At 41.5% G+C, this 8,149-nt stretch overlaps 1 non-coding gene across 1 annotated transcript; it reads left to right on the top strand.

Annotated features, from left to right (window-relative positions):
- Nucleotides 1-1,320: 1,320 nt before the first annotated feature.
- Nucleotides 1,321-1,402, top strand: TRNAS-GCU. Its single transcript has one exon. It is a non-coding gene; the product is annotated as a tRNA-Ser (tRNA).
- The last annotated feature ends 6,747 nt before the right edge of the window (nt 1,403-8,149 follow it).

Here is an 8,149-nt window from a genome sequence, read left to right as displayed (position 1 = left end):
GGGGGGCAGTGTGAGAAAAACTGAAGGACGAATGGGAAATTAACATGCATGTCACAGGACAGAGGAGCTAGGCTGTGGAGGGGTTCTCAGGGAAAACTGTGTGCACCAAAGATTTGCAGGGGCTCTCTCTTCCTTAGAATTATAGCAGGGCACCTGGGTGGCTCAGTTGGTTAAGTGCCTGATTCTTGATCTCAGCTCAGGTCTTGATCTCAGGGTCATGAGTTCAAGCCCTGCATTGGGATCCACGCTGGGTGTGGAGCCTACTAAAAAAAAAAAAAAAAAAAAAAAAAAAAAAAAACCTGAGTCTACACCAGGGGGTCAGGTTCATCAAAGAAATTTAATAATATATACTGAATTGAAATGAATTGATAACAAGCCAGGTAAGTATTTATATCATTCAATTAATTTATCTACCAACTCCCTTAAAAATATTTTTAAAAAACATCAGATATGTTTTAGGATCCAGAGCAAAGATGCAGTCCTTGTTCCCCATAGCAATCTCTAGGGAACAGGGATGGGTGGATGAGGCAGAAGTGATCAAATATGGCCCATATCCCTAGGCACCAGCAGCAGCTCAGAGACTTCCCACAGGAGGTGATGTGAGCAGAGCCATGAGGGGCTCCAAAGTGGTGTGTGCACACTCTGGAGTTGCTGGATTACAAGACAAAGCATCACGGGGGTGCCCATGCTGCTGTACCTGCTGAGCTGCCACGGAATCCTTCTCTTCTCCACCACCAGCTTCTCACTCTTCCTCCAAGCCCCAAACCAGATGCCAATGTGAGGTGTCATATCCTCCAAACACTCAAGTATAAAGAGAGATCAGTCCCCTGAAAGGTTAACAGAATGATAGTCCTCAGACTTGACCACCCATTGCGGCTGTCTACAAGTTCAAATTACTGAAGTTGTGACTTCAGTGGTCTCGGGTGTGACCTGGGCCTGGGGATATTTAAAAGCACACCCCTCCCCGCATATCGCAGAAAAGTTTGAGAAAATCACCCCAGAGGACAGCTATTTTCAGCTGTGCCAAAGTCAGTGATTCTCCATTCCTCTCTCCCTTTAACTTTTCCTGCATTTTCCATGGAAAGCAAAAAGGCTTATACCCTCTATTACTTTTACAGGCATGCTGAACAGATTTACAAAAGGGTAAAAGCACTTGAAATACTCTGTGTATTGAGAGGAACATCCTGTCTAAATAATTTGCTGTTCAATCTTTTATGTCCCCGGATCAACCACTGACTTCTATTCTCCTGGGGCTGGAGTAATAAATAGCTCTTCTGTCTATTCTTTAAGTCATGTATTAAAGAAAAGGCAAATGCATGTGACGAGGTGGCCGAGTGGTTAAGGCGATGGACTGCTAATCCATTGTGCTCTGCACGCATGGGTTCGAATCCCATCCTCGTCGTCCAATATGTCCACTGGACAGGTTGCATCAGATTTTAGTGCTTTGTGAGCAAAATATTTCACCAGCGGTTGTAAGAAAAGAAAATGGACTCATATGACAAGGATTCAAGTGTCACATGAGAGGATCTAAAAATACACATCTGTACCTTGGAATTGGTACCCAAATCATGCTAGAAAACAAAATGTTTGTTCTATCAACTAACAAAAGAGCAATCCCACAGAACAGCTCCTTCCTGGTGGTGTTTAAGAGGCACAGACACCTCAGCCAGACTTTTGAGCTGGCTGAGCCTGGCCTGGCTTCCTGCCACAGTGGTGTATCAGCTGAAGTCAGAGAGGCTGGCTGCCAATGACAGAATGTATAGACAGAATAAAACTGATATAGCAGGTTATGTTTGGAAACATCCTGCCCTGTTTAGGCTGCCAAGCCTGCGGACATGGCTCAGTTGATTGTGGGTATGGGAGGAAGCCCACCTCATGGAACACAGGTGCTGTCTGGCCTATGCACCCGCCTGGGGCCCAAATGAGGCACCCTTGTGGGTTCAGCAGCCGATAGGACGTGCATTCTGCAATCTGGAAGCTCCCAGAACTGGTGCTGAAAGATTCTGTCCTGAGTCATGTCAACTCTGCACCTACTTCCCTTACAGGATTTGGGGCACAATTCCATGACCACCTACCGACTTTGAGGTTTGTCAGCCACACAGCAGGATGAAAAAAAGCACACAAAGCATGAATTAGCATGGTGTGAAAAGAAATGTCGGTAAAAAAGAGACTAGGGTGTGAGGAGGTAGGAAAGCATGTTCTGCAGGGAAAGGGATGCTGATACACTGAGAGACAAGTGCCGGGAAAATTGACATCCCCGTCTTTTTCTGAACAGTGACTCCTATTTTCATTGCACTTTTCTGTTTACAGAGTTCCATGGGCCTCTCTCATTTTACTCTGTCAGACTTCAGCTGAGATGAAGAGAACTTGCAGCGGTTAGCAGCAGAAAATTATCTTTCCAAGTATGAACATTAATGTGAAACAGTTCACCAAGGGGCTTCCCATCCCATTGGTGATCAAATCTGTCTCACCTGCAGATCTGATGCAGCCAGCAGTGCTGACTTATCTCTAGTGCAGGAGAAGGGGAAAATCTCCTTATTCTCTGAGGGGTCAAAGTCTCATAATATCCAGTCCCACATTCACTTGCTTATGCCCTTCTGAGCTGTGAAGGTCCCTGGCAGCCAGGGTGATCTCTGCTCTGCCCACCTGGCTCCCAAATTACCAACCTTCTGCTGTTGCTGCACAATATGATGCTGGGGAAAGGGGCCTTTTCCTCCTCACTTGCACTACAGTCACCTACACGTGAAAATTTAGATAACGCACTTACAAAGGAAAATGTGATGGCTTTTGTGTAATTTAAACCATGAAATGTCTTGTTCACACATGCTGTAAAGCAATTCACAAAAATCTGCTTGCAGAAACCCAAAAAGCTGAACAATTTTAAGATTTATATTTACATTAGCTCATTGTTTATTTTTTCTTATTAAAACAATGAGATAATACATGTTAGATTTTGAAAAGTATAAAAATTAGTAAAAAAGAGAAAGTTACCTATCACCTATTATGCTTCACTTCTGATTATTACTATGATTTTTGAAAATATATTCACATCTATGTATAAACAGATAACCGGGGATCCTGTGTGGCTCAGTTGATTGTGTGTCTGGCTTTGCCTCAGGTCATGATCTCATGGTTCATGAGTTCAAGCCCTGCACCAGGCTCTTTGCTGACAGCTCAGAGCCTGGAGCCTGCTTCCAATTCTGTGTCTCCCTCTCTCTCTGCTCCTCTCCCACTCACGCTCTGTCTCTCTCTCTCTCTCAAAAATAACTAAACATTAAAAAAATAACCAAAATTTATGATCATATTTGATATGTAATTGTGAATCTAGTGTTTCAGTATTAAATTTCTTTTCCTTTCCAATTACAAATGTGGATTATTTTTAGTATACAAAAGTAAAATATTGCAGAAATTTTAAAAAAACATAAAAGTAAGACTTTCTACAATAGGTGTTAGTGAGGGGGTGGAGAAAGGGGAACCCTCTTGCACTGCTGGTGGGAATGCAAACGAGTGCAGCCACTGCAGTAGTCTGAAAAACAGTGTGGAGTTTCCTCAAAAAGTTAAAAATTGAACTACCCTATAATCCGGCAATTGCACTACGCAGTATTTACCCAAAAAATGCAAAAATACAGATTTAAAGGGGTACATGCAGCCTAATATTCATGGCAGTATTATCTACAATAGTCAAATTAGGGGAACAGTGCTAGTGTCCATCCATCCACAGATGAATGGATAAAGATGTGGTATGTATGTGCATGCGTGTGTGTGTGTATGTGTGTGTAATCAAATATTATTAAGCCATAAAAAATAATGAAACCTTGCCATTTGCAATGACATTGATAGAGCTACAGAATATTATGCTGAGTGAAATAAGTTAGTCAGAAAAAGACAAATACCATATGATTTCACTCACATGTGGAATTTAATGAAAAAAAATGAGAAAAGGGATGAGAGAAAGAGAGGCAAACCAAGTAATAGACTCTGAGAGAACAAACTGATAGTTCCCATACGGGAGGTGGTTGGGGAGATGAGTGAAATAGGTGATGGAGATTAAGAAGTGCACCTGTCATGATGAGCACCGGGTGTTGTGGGGTGGTGTTGAATCATTAAACTGTACACCTGAAACTAATGTTACACTGTTAACGAACTGGAATTTAAATAAGAACTTTTAAAAAAAGTAAGACTTGGGGCGCCTGGGTGGCGCAGTCGGTTAAGCGTCCGACTTCAGCCAGGTCACGATCTCGCAGTCCGTGAGTTCGAGCCCCGCGTCAGGCTCTGGGCTGATGGCTCGGAGCCTGGAGCCTGTTTCCGATTCTGTGTCTCCCTCTCTCTCTGCCCCTCCCCCGTTCATGCTCTGTCTCTCTCTGTCCCAAAAATAAATAAAAAACGTTGAAAAAAAAAATTTAAAAAAAAAAAAAAAAAAAGTAAGACTTTCTAGTAATTCTCACCACCTCCCATCATCATCTTTGAAGATTTGGTGCATAATCTGGCATATTTCTCTCTTCTCGATATACATATACTCTTAAAATTTTGTCCTCAGGAGCTTCCCAAGTTATTACATGATCTTTGAAAGTATTATGCTAATGGAAAAATATGTATCACAGAGATGCACCGGAATTACTTAATTCCTTTTCCTATTGAATTTGTTTCTCCAGTTAGATTGTTTAACACCTTTTGCTATTAGCAAGTTTGATGCTGGGCATAACCTTTCATCTTTGGCCTCATTACCGATGGTTTCCCTTGGAATAAAGTCTGAATAAGAATTAAGGAGGGGGCGCCTGGGTGGCTCAGTCGGTTAAGCGTCCGACTTCGGCTCAGGTCACGATCTCGCGGTCCGTGAGTTCGAGCCCGGCGTCGGGCTCTGGGCTGACGGCTCAGAGCCTGGAGCCTGCCTCTGGTTCTGTGTCTCCCTCTCTCTCTGCCCCTCCCCCGTTCATGCTCTGTCTCTCTCTGTCTCAAAAATAAATAAACGTTAAAAAAAATTAAAAAAAAAAAGAATTAAGGAATCACAGGACAAGAATTTTTGATCAGCTTGATACATATTATTAGGCTTCCTTCACAAAATGTAAGCACTTTCCACATTCAGCATATACATTTGATTGCAATTTTAACCAATTTATTTGGTTAAGATATTTTTGACATTTCAGGTTGTTAAATCTTATTAATTTTCTCTTGTGATTTCTTTCATAGAAAGTGTTTCTCCCACATGAAAGCAGCTAGACTTTCACATATTTTTCTGTATTGTAAATTCTTTTGTACTTGTTTTCATTTTTGTCCCATTTTGCTCCTTAATCTGGTTAGAATTTGTTTTAGTAGGCCACATGATGTAAGGATATTTTATTTTTCTGAAATAGGCAAATAATGTTCAGCACCAATCTTTAGAGAAGATCATACTCTTTGACTGGCAGTGGTTCTTTTAATGCAGTTAATCCAGGGTAGCCATTTCTGGTCCATTGGCCCACTGTTGATTGGACACTGATGCCACCTGGTTTGGCTTTTTATAGCTCAAAACATGGCAATTAAGCAGGGGGTACTGAATTAGATGATGCTGTGCAAAAACCTGCCATCAACTGAGTGACTTTGTGAACTGCCATACGAACTCTCTGGCCTCTGCTAAAAGGGAGTACTTGTGGTCCCCTACATAAGGTTGTTGGATGAAGGGAAATGTGGCAGCTTAGGAAACACAGGGAATAGTATTTATTACAGATGGGTTACAAATAGGAGCTACTGTTATGTGTTGCATTTTGTAGCTGCTAGGAGGAGCCTCTCCCTGTTTTGTCTTTTTGTTTGTTTGTTTGTTTTGTTTTTAAGTCCTGTGTATTTTGGCCTGGTTATCTTTTCAGAAAAATTTCTCTAACATTGTCAAAAGAAATCCAATCAAGATTTTGATTAAAGTTATTCAACTGATACATTCATTTGAGAAAAACTGACATTGTGCCATAATCAGTAAGCCTGTATCCCACAGGATATGTCTTCTAATTACTAAAATTTTATGATCTTCAGGCAAATTTTGTGGTGTTTATGTTTTGCTTTTGCACATTTGTTCTTAAAGTAATTCTTTTTTTTTTTCACTTATATGATTCATATATTATCTCATCATCTTTTTTGAATGAATGCTTATCCTTAGAAAGCCATTTAGTTTTGGAGTATTTGTTTTATATCTAGCAACATTACCCTATTTTGGTATTCTAAAAGTGTGATTTTTCAGGATTTCTAAAAATTCAGTTATAGCATCTGCAAATAATAACTATGCCATAAGGGTCTCTACATCTATACATCTGCTCTGTTATGTATCCTGGAGAATCAGCTACAACATCCAGAACAACCCTTGAAACAGTAGTGTCAGAAGTCATCCCACAGAGCAGGGTATCAAAGTAGCTCTTTCTTTACTTTCTATCTCTGCCTTATGCTGAGTGATCTTGCATCCACTTTTCCCTGTGCCTCAGTTTCTAAATCGGTTTAAGGCAAATATTAACAGCACTTACCTAGGAGATAAGTCATTGCTGAGTAGCTGATCAATCCTTCCTGTAATTCATTACTGCATCTGCCTATACCTGCCCTCCTTCCTTCTCGCTTTACTCATTTGACATTTTCATTTCACCTGGATTCCTTCCCTTTTTTTTTACAGCTAGTCCCTCAGATGACAATTATCCCTGGGACCAAGCTTTTACCAGTTCCCTGAAACTGCTCAGTGTTTCCTCTCTCACCAGAGGACAGGGGTTGCCTGTCCACACTGTTAGGCTGGAAGCCTTCTCTTGAGATTCATTTTAAGGTTGGGGGTCGAGAGGAAGAATTGAAATTGCTTTGTGGTTTGGGAAATTCAGAATTGTGGCATCTTGCAAAGATCTTCAATGCAGGGAATTATGGAAAGACATGGTATGGCTTTGGATTCAGTGATTTGAGGGAACTTCAAATATAAGCTGTGATGAATTAGCAGGGGATTTTCCATTATAATGCTGCCACATTATTACTATTCTAGATTCCCAACCACAAACAGTGATCACTGTATTATTTACAAATGTTTGCCCCTCCTAATAATTTCTCTCCCAAAACAAGATAAATCAAAACTTGAGCATTTTGGTTTTGGTCTGTGGCCATATACAACCATCCTCCTGGTTTATCTTTGTGATTCTCATCTCATGAGAAACAAGAGTTATGTAGCAATTGGCTGCAAGATTAATTCCACCTTGATCTCATTTTGCTTCAATTTAGCAATTTCTCGATGGTGTATCAGTCCATCAATCAAGAATATGAGGAAGAGAGATGACAGCAAATTGGATGAAGCTGAGAGATGGATATAATAATATCCTTATTGCCAAGTTTTATGTTTCAGCCTAAAAGTGTATGCTTAGATTAAAAGACTCAAAAATTGCAATAATGCCTCCTGGTGACTTGCATTAAAGTGTGTGTGTGTGTTTGTGTGTGTGTGTGTATGGGGGGCAGGTGAGTGGCATGTGTTAAGACTGGGAGGGAGAAGGACCTGGACACAGTTCCCTTTGGGCCAAGCAAATCCCAAAGGCAGCCTGAGGTGGTTGTTAAGAAGTGATAGGATGCATTCCCTGGCTCACACCACTTATGGTTGTGTGACCCCAGGCAATTTGCTTATCTTCTCTTTGCTTCAGTTTCTGCATTTGTAAAATGGGAATAATAATAGGATTCATAGGGTTATTACAAGTGAATTACTGTGTGTAAAATGCCAAGGACAGTGCCTGATTCAAGTATGTGAATGTAAGTGCTACGTAAGTGTCTGTTTAAGACTTCCAGTGAGGATGTAGGGAGTTAGTGGGCTAAGCAGAGCCAGGACAGGGCTTGAATGGTCCATTTTGTGGAGGTGATGGTGAGGGTCGAACTCAGAAGGACTCAGTAGTCTAGACAGTTGCAGCAGATGCCAGGCCAGGCCACAGAATGCAGTTCTGTGAGGCGATGTCAGATACAGCTTCACACATGGGGAAAGGGGCTTCAGAGCTGCAGAGAGCTGTCCAAGGCCCAGAAGAACAAGCGGTCAGGTGAAGGTATGGTAAAGGACATGGTGACAGAATTTGGCATGGCCAGGAGGATGCTGAATGGTCTTCCATCAGGCCCTGACTGGGCTGGGAGGTGTGCTTCCAAAACAAACAGAAAAGATCCTGTTGCCAGTACCACTGCTATTTCA

The sequence above is a fragment of the Panthera leo genome, chromosome A3 (genome assembly GCF_018350215.1).
Source record: "Panthera leo isolate Ple1 chromosome A3, P.leo_Ple1_pat1.1, whole genome shotgun sequence".
NCBI classification, from domain to species: domain Eukaryota; kingdom Metazoa; phylum Chordata; class Mammalia; order Carnivora; family Felidae; genus Panthera; species Panthera leo.
Note: the sequence above shows the minus strand (reverse complement) of the source record. Positions and strands in the feature narration are given on the sequence as shown.